Source organism: Trichosurus vulpecula, chromosome 6 (genome assembly GCF_011100635.1).
Source record: "Trichosurus vulpecula isolate mTriVul1 chromosome 6, mTriVul1.pri, whole genome shotgun sequence".
Lineage (NCBI taxonomy): Eukaryota > Metazoa > Chordata > Mammalia > Diprotodontia > Phalangeridae > Trichosurus > Trichosurus vulpecula.
The window spans coordinates 91,117,176-91,134,034 of record NC_050578.1 but is presented as its reverse complement, the minus strand read 5'-3'; positions in this window follow the sequence as shown (position 1 = coordinate 91,134,034).

Here is a 16,859-nt window from a genome sequence, read left to right as displayed (position 1 = left end):
GAGGTCCTGAAAACTGTGGAGCATTACTACCTAAAGCCTACCAATAAAAATACCACCAAACTGTAGGTAATTACATATTTAGTAACCTTCATTAAATCTCTTTTCATAGGTGCTTGTTGCAAAAAGACAAGCATGTGGCTGAGCATGATTGCCAGATTGAATTATCCCAACAGCCACCTTACCTTATCCCAGGAGGTTGTTGAATGAAAAGTTTTATTATCTGGTAGTCGTTCCTAAATAACTTCCTAGGAAGATATATGTGAGGATGGATGATGTCACAGAGATCAATTTAGGCAGTTTCAAAGCCTGGGAGGATGTCAATAGGATTCACAGTGCCTGAGCAACCAAGTAACTGCTTGCTCTTCAAAAGTCAACAGTGATAGAGCAAGCCTATTGTGGATGTTATGTTCTTCAGGGAAGAGATATTATATAATACAAAAATACAACAGTCTCCAACAGTGGAAATATTTGGAAGAGAAGCAGTTGAGGAGAACAAGAGGAAAAGAAACAATTTAATGAATGTAGGAAAGATAAAACGAAAAATAATGTAAAGTAATTTTAAAGAGACCCTTTAAAATCAACAAATTCAGTGAGACTAGCAATGGGATTGTAAATGCCAAACTAACATAATCTAATCATTATTAATATTTGATCTCTTTAACATATAAAATCTTGTTGAACTATTCTCCTAGTTCTGCTCCTAGCTCCCAGATTTCCAAGCCATGTTGCCTCCTCTTGGAATTTCCCTCAGAGCCTGGGCCTCCATGTTGTGGTGCATCCAATCCCTCTGGTAGCCTTGTCAGTTAAATCATATATCTAAAGAACAGCTCCTTTCTCATTGGTCAGTTCCTCCTGGAGTCTCCATTTTGGGGAGGGTCCCAGTAGAGTCTTCATTTCCCTAATTTGGAGATCCTTCCTCTAGGTATCTTCCCTTCCCCACCTCTTTTCTGCTTCCTTTTGTGTGTTGTCTCTGCCTGCTAGGACTTAAAGTCATTGAGAATGGTAACTCTATTCTTGCTTGTATTTATATCCTCATTGCTTAGGAGAATGCCTGCAACATAATAAGTGCTTAATAAATGCTTGAGTTCTTTCTTGTTGAATATTACCATAATATTGATCTCTAATTCTGACACAATTGTATGTAATTTGCCATGTAAATTCCTTCACATATGAACCATTTCACACATATACTTCAAGCCTTCATCTCATTCAACTACTCTAACAACCTGATTTCCCTCCTTCAAGTCTCTCTCCACTTCAATGATCGTCTACTCAATTGGCAGAGCAATTTTCCTAAAGTGTAGTTTTTACCATGTTACCTCATGGTCAGTAAGCTATAGTGGCTCCCTATTAATTCCTACATCAAATCTAAAGTTCTCAGTGTGGCACTGAAAGCTGTTCATCACCTTCCCTGTCCTTCTTTTACAATCTTCTTATGTTTTATTCCCCTCCACACACAGTAGTCAGTTGCCTACTTATTGTTGTTGTTTTGTGACCCCATTTGGGGTTTTCTTGGCAAAATTACTGGAGTGATTTTTCATTTCCTTCTCCAGCTCAGTTTACAGATGAGGAAACTGAAACAAACAGGGCTAAAATGACTTGCTCAGGATCATACAATAGTAAGGGTCTGAGACCAGATTTGAACTCAGGTGTTTCTAACTCAAGGCCCAACGCTCTATCCACTTTGCTACCTCACTGCCTTAGTCTCCTACTTGGACTACCTTAAACATTTACATCTTGACTCTTAAGCTTGCAATACTTTCCATCATCATTTTTCCTCTTGTTTTCCCTGGCTTCCTTCAACTCAACTGTTCCTTCTTCGTGATCCCATTCCTGGTCTCCCCGGGTGCTACTGCCTTCTTCTATCATATTATGTTATATTTATTCTATATATCTTATATGTACCAAGTTATTTATATGTTGTCTTTCCAGTTAGAATGTAAGCTCCTTTAAAGAGGGGACTGTTTTTGCCTTTTGTTGTATCCGTTGTGCTTTGTGTTGTGCCTTTCTAGCAATAAATGCTTCTTGGCTGACTGAACGACTCACATCAAGATCCCTGTGTGTGTATGCTGCTGTTTGCTCTTACTAAAATTCCTGTAAAAAGTGGCTGCATAAAGCACTGGACAGATTTCCAGCTACAATGTTTTGGGATTCTTTCCTGTGTGACACTGGAAATAAATGAAAAGGCAATGTTTATGCTTCCCAAATGCACAAGAAGACTATTCCGGGTTAGGGACCTTGCTGGTATGTTCAAAATGCACCTCTGCCTTTTTGCTTAGGATCACAAATATTTCCAATATTGGGGAGAGTATAATGAGGTTCTGCTGCAAGCTCGGAATTATCCTACCTCTAATCCATAGTACTGTAACCATAAACAAATCAGTTAACTTAGGCAACTGTCTCAGGCTGTCAATTAAAGAAGAGTTGTATATCTGAGTTCCCAAATATAGAATTACTTCTACAAATAAAATCACAGTTTGGGATAATTTAAAATAAGATAAAATGTGTGCTGTGACCAATTTTAGTCTTTTGTGATTTTTATTTCCTATGGTAACAAAATCACAGGTAAACACCTCACATACACCAAAAAAAAAATTTAAAAATATGCCAGTTTCTAACAAAATATAATCCCAAAGAGCATTTAAAAAAACTTTTTATTAATATATATTGTTGTAACACCTTCATTTCCAAATATAGAACTCTTCTCTGCAGAAAAAAATTATACCACATAACAAAAAATAAAATGGAAAGAGAAAAAGATGGGGTTCAATAAAACTAATTTCCCACTTTTGAATTCCCATTAAGATTTTTTCAAAAATGTTATTTTGTTTCACAAGGAGAATGGATTTGGCAAAGTTTTGACTGTCTTCTTGACTTATCTGCATGCTGGGATGGTCTTTTGTTTAGATTTATCTGTTCCCAGTTGTCAGGGACAAGCCAGAGGGGAAGAAAAGACCACAAAAGGGAATGAAGCACAACTATCCCTCTTTGCCTGTTTTCTTAAGTTAAACATGGCAACATCTCCCAACATCTGGCCTATAGTTCTTTCTGTGTTCGTGTGTGTGTGTGTGTGTGTGTGTGTGTATGTATGTCTTTCTGTCTCTATATTTTTGAAATCTTATTTAATATTTTTTTCCAAATTGCATGTAAAAATAATTTTAACATTTTTGAAAAATTTGGGTTCAAGCCATTTGACATAGGTTATACATGTATAGTCATGCAAAACACATTTCCATGTATGTCATTCTATGAAAGAAAACACAGACTGAAAAGAAAAACAAAAGAAAAAGTATCTTTGAAGTGCACTTGGGCTCTAACACTTCTTTTTCTGGAGACAGATATTGGCTTTCATCATAAATGCTACAGCATTGTCTTGGATCATTGCATTGCTGAGAATAGCTCAGTTATTCATAGTAAGATCATCATACAACATTGCTGTTACCATGTACAATATTCTCCTGGTTCTGCTCATTTCACTTTGCATCAGTTCACGTAAGTCTTTCCAGGTTTTTCTGAGAGCATGGGTCTCTTCATTTCTTAAAATACAATAGAATGAAATCATAATCTTATGCAAAATCTTGTCCAACCATTCCCCAGTTGATGGATATCACCTCAATTTCCAATTCTTTGCCACCAATAAAAAGAGCTGCTACAAATATTGTTTGTACACATAGGTCCTTTTCCTTTTTTAAAATCTCTTTTGGATACAGACCTATTAGTGCTATTGCTTGGTCAAAGTGTAGGCATGGTTTTATAGCCCTTTGGGCATAGTTCCAAATTGATCTCCAAAATAGTTGAATCAGTATGTAACTTTACCAATAGTAGGTTAGTATTTTAATTTCCTCACATTCCCTCCAACATTTGTCATTTTCCTTTTCTGTCATATTAGCCAATCTGACAGGTGTGAGGTGGTAGCTCAGAGTTGTTTTAATTTGCATTTATCTCATCAATAGTGATTTAGAGCATTTTTTTCATATGACTATAGAGAACTTTGATTTCTTTGTCTGAAAACTGCTTGTTTATATCCTTTGACCATTTATCAACTGAAGAATGGCTCTTATTTCTATTAATTTGACTCAGTTTTCTATATGTTTGAGAAATGAAGTCTTTATCACAGAAACTCACCGTTAATTTTTTTTTACAATAACAATTACCAACTATGTAATTCTCTCCACCCTATTTTCCCCATTTATCCTTCTCTCTCTCTCTCTCTCTCTCTCTCTCTCTCTCTCTCTCTCCCCTTTCCCTCTTCCTCTCTCTCTCTCTCTCCTTTCACCATGTCTGTTCTCAAAAGTGTTTTGCTTCTGAGTTTTATGTCCCCCAAACTGCCATCCCTTCTATCAGTTCCTTGTCCCTTCTCTTATCAACTCCCCTTGCTACTTTCCTGATTGATAAAATAGATTTCTATACCCAACTTAGTGTGTATATTATTCCCTCTTTGAGCCAATTCCAAGGAGAGTAAGGTTCATGTGCGCCCCTTCCTGCTTCCCCCATTTTCCCTTGTACTGTAAAATCTCTTTCTTGTCTCTTTTATTTCAGATATTTATTCCATTTTACTTCTCACTTTCCCCTTCACCTAGTGCATTCTTCTTTCTCATCCCTTAATTTTATTTTTTTAGATAATCATATAATCACATTCAACTCACATCTCTGCTTTCTGTCTATGTATACTCCTTTTAACTGACCTAATAATGAGAAAATTTTAGGGGTTATAAATATAATTTGCCCATGTAGTAATATAAGCAATTTAACTTTATCAAATCTCTTCTTTCCTGTTTATCTTTTTATGCTTTTTTGCATCTTGTTTAAAAGTTAAATTTTTAATTCAGCTCTGGTTTTTTCATCAGAAATTCTTGAAAGTCATTTATTTCATTGAATATCCATTATTTCCCCTGAAGGATTATACTCAGTTTTGTTGCATAAGTGATTTTTGGTGGTAAGCTGTGTTGGTAAGCAAAATGGGCTCCTTAGCACTTAGTTCAAAAAGTGCCCTTGAAGAGTTTGGCTTTTGTTTGCTTTGAGTAATTCAGTGTATTTCATTGAGTCTTACTAAGTGCTAAGCCCCAGGCCCAAACCCCTACTAGGTGTAAAATCTATGTGGGTGTGGATTGGCAACTAAGGTGGGGCCCAAGGTGGGGCTAACTCCAGGGAGGGCCTAGTTTACATGTCTGGGACAGCAGAAGCTTTTAGACCACATAGGTTTAAGTCACCTCTTTGTGACGATTCTAGGTCATGTGGGTGAGTGGCATGTGTGAGTCACCCTTGACGCTGAAAAAGATGTAAAACTAGGGGTTGACCTCCTCTTCCTTGGAGCTCATTCCCGCCACAGCGTTGGCACATGTGACTCTGGGCCAGCCTTTATTCTGAGCCCCCGGGCTGAACCTAGATGTCGGTAACTATGGATCTGCATTGGGTCTGTCTGTTGTTGTTTGTACTTTGTTTGTAATTTGCTCTGAAGTTCAGGGTGCTGGCTTTTTTCCCTGTACTAAGTGAATGATATTTGTGTGCTGAATTAAAGTAAGATTGTCAAACCCCTTCACTTTGCTTTCCTTAGTTAAGCAGATCAAAAGAACCTGTGCTGTTGGCAGCTTTCTTGGTGCTGGCTGTGGGTGGATCTTATACCCCCACAGAAGCTGCTAGCCAGATTGTTTAAACATAAGCCTAGTTCTATGCTTTCTAGAATATCATACTCTAAGCCCTCTGATTCTTTAATGTAGAAGCTGCTATTGCTGTGTAACCAGAAATGGGAGAGCAAGCATCTTCAAAAAGCCTAATTCAGTTTCAACATATGACTCTTTGCCTTCTTCTGTTGAGCTGTGCTTTGGGGGGATGTCATTGACTTTTTTGCTCATAGTGTCCCAATGCTGTAAAAGGAGAGGGTTTGGGACTTCTTAACACAGAGGAAATTTACCCCATGAAAGGCACTTGATTTCTAATTTGTTCTATTCTGTTTTAGGTGAAGGGACTAGGGTCTCCACTGTTAAGAGTTTTGAAAGGTCTGGAGGATACTACAACATCCTAGCAGTTAAAAATCTGGACTTGGTATCCATGATATTATGAGTGATGACAAGAATGAAGACTGATATTCAGAAATGACCTTGGGTACCACATTCAGTGTAGTTGAGACAAAGACTCATCTGGCATTCAAGTCACATATGGTCATGGAATTTATGGGAATAGTATTGTACAGGAACTGAGATAAGAACAAGTTCTCAGGGTAATGCAGGGTGGGGTGGGCTGGGAGTGGGTGTAAGTTTTTTTTTTCTTTTTTCTTTTTCTGCTGTATCTTTGAAGTAAATATCCCTTTGTAAAGGCTAATTAAATTCAGGTTATTAAATTGAACTGAAGGTCATCTTTGGCAAACAGGACACCACCAGTGGTGTAGCAACAATCTGGCTAGAAGTTACTGTGGCTTTGAAAGACCAACAGTAAACAACACATAGAAGACTGCTAACCCAGTTTCTTTTGATCTGCTTTACTAAGGAAAGTAACTTTAAGCGGTTAACAATCTCAGTTTAATCAAACATACAAGTATCATTCACTTAGTTCGGGAGGAAAAACCAGCAACTGAACTTCATAGCAAATATGAACAAAGAGAAATTACAAACATCAACAGACAGACCTTGTCTGATTCAAATCACAATTCATTGTTACCAGGAAAGCATCAACATCTGGGTTTACAAGCAGGGGGCTCTTAACAGCAGCTGCCCAGAGTCTCTTCAAGTCTCACACCACTCTTTCAGTGAGTGAGAGCCCCAAGAGAGAATGCCAAACTGTGGGTTTATATATCTTGTTTGGGGTCAAAGGGCGTCACAATGCATGACTCAAATCCATGTGACCTAAAAGTGGCACAAACCTGGCACTCAAACCCACGTGGCCTAAAAGTCTCTGACATCACAAACATGTCATTCACACCCATGTAAACCAGGCTTTACCTTGAGGCAAGGAGGTCATCAAAGACTCTTAATTTAATCAAAGAAACATAAGCTGGACTCATCAAGGGCACTTGATTAAATAAGTGCTCCAAAAGAGAAAACAGTGAAAAAAAAAGGTCCCACCTTAATTAATATTACAAGTGGGGGCTCAAGCTCATGGCAGTAGAAAAGAGACACTTCCTACATCTCAGGGTACTTTAAGTGTCTGAGGGGCAGATGTAGCTAATCTGGCTTGGGAAGCAAAGGACAGGGCATAGTAGCTGTAGTAATAGAAAAGAAAATGTTGAGAATGTCTCTATGGCTGGAAGTCCTTATTAAATACACGATTTCTTTCATCTCTTAAGTAAATTATTATTTCTTTTTCTTTAGGGTGGTTCAGCTAGTCCACTACATAACTATTCTAGAAATTACTGCTTAGATCAGTGTCATTTACATATCTGAACAAGAATGCAGGCACTCATTAAAGAGGCAAGTCTTTTTAACATTATCCCATAGAAGATGAAAAGAGTAATTGACAAAGCGAATGTTTGGAAGCTTGTTTAGATTCAGATCATTTACATGAGGCAAAAAGACAAAGTATTATTAATCAGAGATCATAAATCCACATCTATAAGAGGCCAGAGAGCTCATGCTGGAATAAAACGTCAATAAAGGAATAATAAGATTTTATTCTAAGCTCATATAATACTACATTTCACTGAGAGAAGAAAAGATAAGCAGTTTTATTATACACAGTATTGACTGGACCAAGTCTTCGGCACTAGAGAAAAGTGACCAGGATTGTACCATATCTGGAAACTATGTTACATGATGTAGAGATGGAAGAATTTAGTCTATTGCTCAGAGAATATTAATCTGGTGTTATTTAAATTGTTTGATTGTTTTAAATATGTATCTTCTGGTCATTATATTACAATTGTTAGGGCAGCTAGGTGGCTCATAGAGTGCTGGGGCTAGAGTCAGGAAGATCTGAGTTAAAATATGGCTTTAGATGTTTACTAGCTGTATGACCCTGGGCAAGTCACTTAATATTGTTTGCCTCAATATCTTCATTCATAAAATGATCTGGAGAAAGAAATAGGAAACCATTCCAATATCTTTGCCAAGAAAACCCCAAAAAAGGGGTCATAAAAATTCAGGTAGGACTGAAAACAATTAAACAATAAATTAAAATTGTATTTCAATTTATTGCCTTTGTAATCATAAGCATTTTGTTGTGTGTGTTTAAAAGCACCATTTTTAGGAGATATTCATAGGCTTCACTAGACTGCCAAACAGTTTCTTGGCACAAAATATTTGCAATAGATTATTTAGCGTATTGAAAAGAAGACTTAGGGCCATATCATGTCTATCTTTAAATAACTGAAAGACTTTTGTCTTCATTTCTTCATCAGCTACCATGTCTCCCACACCAGAAATCAATTACTAGAGAATTAAGCCTTTAATTCTTAAATCTCCCACCACAGAGCCCAACTTTACTGATTACTAATTGCCTAAATTGCGCATTACGTCAAGGCCACAGGGCAGAGCATGCTTCACTTTACTCCACCCAATTCCTTACCAACTGTTGTGTTACTATGTTAGTGCTCCACTCTCCTTCATTTTCCAGTTTTGGAACCATAGTCAAATCAACTCTGCCATCGCTCCTGGAAAGGGTATGTCAATTGATTCCCTTATGACTCCACTTATTATTACTGAAATTTCCAAATAAGTATAACTTTTGGGCTTCCACTACCCAATATGTATTATTTCCACCCCCATTAAAATGTAAATTCCTTAGGGCAAGGACTTTCTTTAATTTTCTATTTATAAACTCATTATTTATCACGGAGATCGGCATATTTCAAATGTTCAATAACTATTTTTCAGTCATATATTCATCCACAGAAAATGTTTTAACTCAATGATGTAAGCAATAGAGAACATAAAAACTTAAAGGTGTTTTACTGAGCATACTATTTTAAGAATGATTAACTGAGTTAATATAATAAAAATAGGAATTTTACCTAAATTAATTTATCTATTTAGTGCCATACCAATCAAACTACCAAAACATTATTTTACAGAGCTGAATAAAATAATAACAAAATTCATCTGGAAGAACAAAACTCCAGAATACCAACGGAATTAATGAAAAGAAATGCTAGTCAAGGTGGCCTAACCATACCAGATATTAAACTATACTACAAAGCAGCAGTTATCAAAACTACCTGGTAGTGGCTAAGAAACAGAGTCATGGATCGGTAGAATAAGATAGGTACACAAGATGCAATAGTCAACGACTATAGAAATCTACTCTTTGATAAACCCAAAGAATCCAGCTTCTGGGCTAAGAATTAACTATTCCACAAAAAATGCTGGGAAAATTGGAAAATGGTAGGGCAGAAACTAGGCATAGACCAATATCTTACACCATGTACCAAAATAAAGTCAAAATGGGTTCATGATTTAGGAATAAAGGGTGATACTATAAGCAATTGGGGAGAGCAAGGAATAGTTTACCTATCAGATTTATGGAAAACCAAAGAATTCATGACACAACCAGAGATAGAGAGCATTATAAAATACAAAATAGATAATTTTGATTATGTTAAATTCAAATGTTTTTGTATAAAAAAGCCAATGCAACAAAGATTAGGAGGGAAGCAGAAAACTGGGAGAAAATCTTTATAACTAGTATCTCTGACAAAGGTCTCTTCTCTATAATATACAGGGAACTGAGCCAAATTTATAGGAACACAAGTCATTCCCCAATTGAGAAATGGTCAAAAGATATGAACAGGCAGTTTTCAGAGGAAGAAATTAAAGGTATCTATAGGCATATGAAAAAATGCTCGAAATCACTACTGATTAGAGAAATGCAAATCAAAACAAGTCTTAGGTACCATATCTCTCCTGTCAGATCAGCTAAAATGACAAAACAGAAAAATGATAAATGTTGAAGAGGATGTGGGAAAATTGGAACATTGTTACATTGCTGGTGGAGTTGTGAACTGATCCAGCCATTCTGGAGAGCAATTTGGAACTATGCCCAAAGGGCTGTAAAAATGTTCATACCCTTTTACCTAGCAATACCACTTCTAGGGTTGTAACCCAAAGAGATCACAGAAGCAGGAAAAGGACCCATACGTACAAAAATATTTATAGTGGCTCTTTTTGTAGTAGCAAAGAATTGGAAATCAAGGGGATGCCCATCAATTGAGGAATGGTTGAACAAGCTGTGGTATATGAAGGTAATGGAATACTATTGTGCTATAAGAAATGGGGAAGATACGGACTTCATAACAACCTGCACAAACCTACACGACGTAATGCTGAGTGAGCGGAGCAGAGCCAGGAGAGCATTGTACACAACCACAGATATATGGATTCCATGAGGACCAACCCTGACAGATTTCACTTTTCTCAACAACACAAGGTGCAAGGACAATTCCAAAGGACTCACGATGGAGAATGCTATCTACGCCCAGGGAAAAAACTATGAAGTTTGAATGCAGATTAAGGCACGCTTTAAGCTTGCCTTTTTTTCTTCTCTTGTGTTTTTGTTTTTGGGGTTTTTGTTTCTTTTTTTAGTTCTGTTTCTTCTTTCTCATGATTCATCCCATTGGTCATAATTCTTCTCCACAACTTGACTAGTGTATAAACTAATTCAATGCAAAGTTATACATGGTAGTTTTATGAGATTCCATGCCGTCTTGGGGAGGGAGGGAGGAAGGAGGGGAGACAATCTGGAACTCAAAATTATGTAGAACCGTGTGTTGTAAACTAAAAATAAATAAACAAATAAAAAAGAGCATCTAGTGATACTAATGCAGTAGCAAGTTATCAAGGGTCAATAAACATTTATTAAATGCCTACTATTTGCCTGACACTTTGGTAAACTCTGGGAACGTAACAACACAGTTCCTGACCTTAAACTTAAAGAGTTTACAATTGTAATAGCAATTTAGATTTGAAGATCTTTCCCACCCATTAATAGGCCATGTGACCTGCCTATATCACTGGAAGCCTAGGTCACATGTGGTGGGAGGTGTTTCCTGACAGGAAAAGGAAGTTATGTCACAGGAAATGCTGAGAGAGAGAAAGCAGTTATGACTGCTAATGGCTGCTAAATGGCTGCCGTCATGATAGTTAGAACTGAACAGGCTGGCTTAGCTGTACTGTGAGTTTGTTTTTGGGAAGCCCTCAGCAGGGGGTAGGAGAGGTTTTGGGATGGTGAGGCTCCGTATTGTGATATTGTGTATTGAATGCTTTACTGCTCTGATAGACTGGATAAATGGCTTGTGGGATATAGTCCTTGGGTGTCGGAATAAATGGTTTACTTCTTCTAAAAAAAAAGTCTTTGAAACAAATGTTGAGGAAATTAGCAATGACTTCAGGGTAATGCGTTGCCTATAGAAAGCCTTAAGAACAAGAATGATGGGGTCAAAAAGACATGAAGAATGCCATTGGTAGCATTCTTGAGAATAGATTAAAAGGTACATAATACTGGAGGTTGTTATTCTAATTATGATGAAAAGACAATAACAAAGATACACAAAAAGGTTGCAGAGCTATTCAAGGTGGTATACTTGAGAAATATTCACCCCAAAGCAATAAGATTTAGGATAACATTTAACTAACAGCAACAATTTTGGGAGATGAGGAGTTGAAAATTAAAAAAAAAACCTATTTTCAAAAAAGTTTTGCTGTATAGAGGGTCTACAAGCTGATATGAAGACATTAGGATTTATTCACAAACATGTTGTCTAGAATTTGACACTCATTTTGAAGTATTTTATATATACAAATATAACCACAATAAAACATGGGCATTTTAGGAACAAAAAAATATATTTGAATATGTCACATATATTTGAATTCTAGAATTGTGTTCTTTGTTTGGATAGCCTCAGTAAAAAGATAATTGAGAAATTATTATTGATGGAGAAATTATCATGAGGTGACATTTAGAATAATATTAGTAATACTGTTATTTCTAATAAGAGATTATTTAATAATTCAATTAATATTATAATAAATAATTCAATAAATCATGTCAGAATTTAAGTAAAAGTCCCCACATAAAATAGTTCACAAATATGTGACATGTGCATATTTCCTCTAAAAATTATTCTCTAGATGACTCGGTGCTATCTGTTCAGCATAATATAGGCATTTTCTGTATCCTGGAAAAGATCAGTGCATCTGAATTCTACTCCATGACCAAGCACAGAACCTATAAGCAGTGTATATGAATTTCTGTTTTTAAAATGTTTATTAAAATAATTTAGCTAAATTGTGTTTACTTAATTTGAATATTCTTCCCAATTAAACATTTATTTCTAACATGGCAATATTGCTCTAGGATGGAAGTTCATCTGATTTATGCCTTGACTTCTCTGACCCCTTATGCAAAAATTTCTTATAGTTTCCTCTTGGCAATTTAATTGAGGAATGATTTCTATTTTGTTTGCCTGTGGGAAGGTAACGTTAACCAGGCAATTTCTGTGAAAAGGCACATCATGAATATGTATATCTAGCAATGTATGACTTTTACCTCGTATATATCTGAACTTGTCAAAAGGTCTTTTATAAGATATTAATATAGCAATTGATCTGATGGTTCCTAAGGATGAGTTAAATCTCCTTATTGGGTGGGGGGAGGGGAAGTTCTATTGAATATATCATGACAGGCTTAGAGAGAAGAAACTGGTTGACAAAAACCACCCCTTGGAAGTTGTGTCTACTGGTGAATGAATGGTGGGATCAGCTGATTTTTTTTTCATGTAAGTAAATTGTACCTTAGCTAACTAAAAGTTACTTGGTAAAGAACTTGTTTCATATAGAATGTTTGTAAAACTTGGATAAAATGGTATGAATATCTTTTTAGTAGAATGAACTCCTCTGTAATTTTATATATATATATATATATATATATATATATATATATAAATATACATATAATACGTATAGCATAATATTTATAATATATAATATATTTACAGCAGGTCAAACTTCTTGGACTTGAGTTAGTGACATGAGAGGGAATTTACCCTTGGTCCTGAGAAGTTATAGGGGTTAGCACCTAGAAGAACTCATATATTGCAACAATATACAGTCCAAAAAGTAAATCAGGATTCTAAGCTAGGTGCTCAGAGGGAGAAATAGGAATCAATAATCAAAAAGCAGTCTTGTCTATTTACACAGGGCCTTGATCCAGATATAGACTAGAAGTAGCATGGTAGAGTAGAGTAAGAGATGCCCAGGCTCAAATCCTATATTTAGCATTTATTAACTATTTGACCATAAGGAAGCCTTTTCTTTCTCAGCAAGTCTTTGCTCATCTATAAAGGAGGGATCGTGATCTCTCTAGCTCTAACCTCACAAAAATGTTGTAAAGATCATAACAAACAATGTGTATAAAATGATTCTCAAACTTTAAAGTGCTGTTTATATTAATGATGATGGTGGAGATGATGATGATTTTAGGGTTAGAGTGAATGGACCCTGACAAGCAAAGAGATCTGGAGCTAGACAACAACCAATTGACCATTTTTACTCATTCAGTGAGCTACATGAATCTTTTTTAATGTTTTTATCTTTGGGTTCCAGTTTCACTTGCTTTATTACAAAGTGTCTTTTGAACACAATTGGAAAATACAATATTACCAAAAGGGATGTACTTCATTATGTGGACTAAACACTCGCTGAAGGGGAATTAGGGAGGAGACAATCCATTAGTACTGCCAGGTGCTATTATTCTAATCCAGTGAAATTAACTATTTTCCATAGCCGTGCTTGAATTCAGGTATCTGGAAGCTAATGTTAGAGTACTTTGCCAAGTGTTTGGGAAACTCTTTCAAACTATACAGGCCACGGACACTATCAAAATTACTTCAAATAACTACCCAGAACATTATGATGGTACAGATAAAATAATATGGACTACTTTACAGTGTTGGCATAGCGTTATGGCCCTATAGTAAATCTAAAGAAAATAGACATCATATATTAGTTTGCAATAAACAAACCTAACACAAGCATAAAGACTGAAATTATTGATACAAAAATTAAGAATTTTTCAACGTAAGCATCCCTATATAATGCTGAATATATTATCAAAAGTATGCAAAACTCTTTGAAAACAATACATCACATCACTAAGGGGCTGCATGGTCTAGTGCGAAAGAATGTTGAACTTGGAGACAGAAAGACCAGGACTGAAATTGCTTCTCAGACACTTATTAGCTAAATCATGTCAGACTACTCACTTCAACTTCTGCCTTCATCTCAGTTTCCTCATCTGTAAAATGGGATTGGGACTTGGTGACCTCTAAGTTCCCTTCTAACTTTAAACCTAGCATCTTATTATAATATAGCACTTGAAAGTTTACCAAATATCTTTATTTCAACAACTCCAGGGGAAAGCATTGTACTATTGCCATTTTAGAGATGAAATATTACAGGCTGACAGAGATTAGATAATTTAGCCACAGCAATACAGCTGTAAATTGTTTTAAAAAAGGGACTCATGCCCAGATAGTCTAATGTTATATCTAGGACACGTTCTGCTTCCCCTTAGCCTGGTAGCCAGAACATTGCATGAAATGTCATAAAGTTATAAACCACAGAATGCTTATCTTTCATCATGGCTCTGAGAACCTCTAACTACTGGCATTTAGTGTTGTCTGAAAGACAGACTTAAAATTCAGTCACTGCATGAAAAGGGCTTGGTTGTTGTGTTTGTCCTTCGATCTCGAAGAGGACCATGTGTAGTAGCAGTTAGATTTGAAGATCTTTTCCACGCATTAATAGGCCATGTGACCTGCTTACATCACAGGAAGCCTACGTTATATCATAGGAAACTCAGAAAGAGAGGGAGGGAGGGAGAGAGAGAGAGAGAGAGAGAGAGAGAGAGAGAGAGAGAGACGATGTTATGTCTGCTAATGGCTGCCCTGGTGATCATTAGAACTGAACAGGCTGACTTAGCTGTACTGTGAGTTTGTTTTGGGGAAGACCCCAGCAGGGAGTCAGAGAAGTTTTGAGATGGCGAGTCTCCAGGTTATTACATTGTGCGTGAAATGTTTTACTGCTGTGAAAGACTGGATAAATGGCTTGTAGGATACAGTTCTCTGGTGTCTGAATAAACGGTTTACTTCTTCTATCTTCTATGTAGAGAGTCTCATATAGTTTGCAATGCAGAACTACATAGGCATTTTGACAATTATCATCTATATTGTTATTATTGCCTTACTGTTTCATTTGGCAACTAGGAGGATGGGATCGCAAGGTATAAGATCTCTATTTAGAGGTATAAGGGCTCTAGAAGAAGAAATGGTTATCCCAGGATGGGAGGATGTAACTTATTGCTCACTTGCAAGGGAATGGTCTAAGGGCATTGGTCTCTGTGAGGACTGGAAGCAGAAGCTACGGGATGGAGGACCCAGAGATTTGGAGCAATGCCTCAGAAAAAAGTTACTGTTGAGCCAGGAATGGGGATCCCAAGAGCAATCTCTAGACAAGGCTGGATTTTACTCACAGCCTATCATATTGTACATGAACACGGAGACAGACTTTTATGAGAGAGGAATCAGATGGTTGCCGAAAGGTCTGATAATTCAAGTCAAAATGCTTCTTCTATACCACAGTAAGATGGAGGAACTCAGGTGGTAGAACAGCAGGAAGCTAGCAGCCTTGTTGTAAATTCAGCTAGAAGGCAGAGGGAGCCAAGAAGGTCAAGAGTGTACCTCAGTTCAGCCGAGGTCAAGCCTAGCAATCAGTCTGGTTACCATGGTAACAGGGGCAGAAACTCTAGACAGGAGGATACAATGTCAGAACATCTGGCACAAAGTGATACTTTATCACATGCTACTTCTGAGCCACCATTGAGTGTTACAGCATCACATCAGATTTCTCGAAGAGAAGTGAGCCCCATAGAGTGGAGGAGGCAAGAAACAGAAGGTGATACTACTCAGTTTAGGCTGTTTTTAGAGGATTTTACACAGCAGGAAATTACAGATATCTTGAGTAGGTTCACCCAGAGAATGCAAGAATAGTTAATATCTTTGATGGTGAGAATCAGTAATGAAGGGGCCACAGGAGTGTCTGTAGGTTCTGTGGATTGTATGAGATTCATAAGTATTAGAACTCTTTTGTAAAGCAAGTTTTAGGGATTATCATTCGCAAAGAACTAACTAAGCAACCACTTTGTTTCCTTTGGCTGTGACGGGGTATAAAGAGGAATACCGTGCTGATACCATGTGACCTTCTTCAAACAGACCCTGGTATTGAATTTGGGACTGTATGAGAAAGTTAAAAGAGGAGGTAATGAAGACTGCTATTATGTTGAAGAACACTGAAGTATATTATGAAACTCCCTTGGGAGTCTCTCATAGGAATTTGATAGCTAAAACAGTACCCCCACTTATAAATATGGGATGCTGATTCTGCTGATCACAGAAGTAGGGAACCCTCTATCAGAGGTGCAGGATAAGATTTCACAGTTAAGTGACTTAGGAGACTGCGGAAGAGATAAGTTTACTCGGGAAAGAAGGGAACATAGCAACGGATTTGACATCCAACAAATAGAATGACAAGGAAAGAGATGTTTACTGCTCTATTGAAAGCAGGGGTAGGTTTTAGAAGAATAGATGGTATTCCAACTAATATTATACATTATGTACATACATATATAATACACACACACACACACACACACACACACACACACACACAATATGTATTGAGATAAGGGGATTAATAGCAAATGGAATAGAGAAGTGAGAATTTCCCCTACAAATCCTACAGATCTTGAACCCTTGTATCCAAGTGAGTCACACATTCGAGGAGACTAGGAAATAGGCCAAGCCCCAGCTCAGATTAAAGAAACACACAAAAGGGATTACAGCCTCCATATTAATCTGACTATATTTTGGAATAACG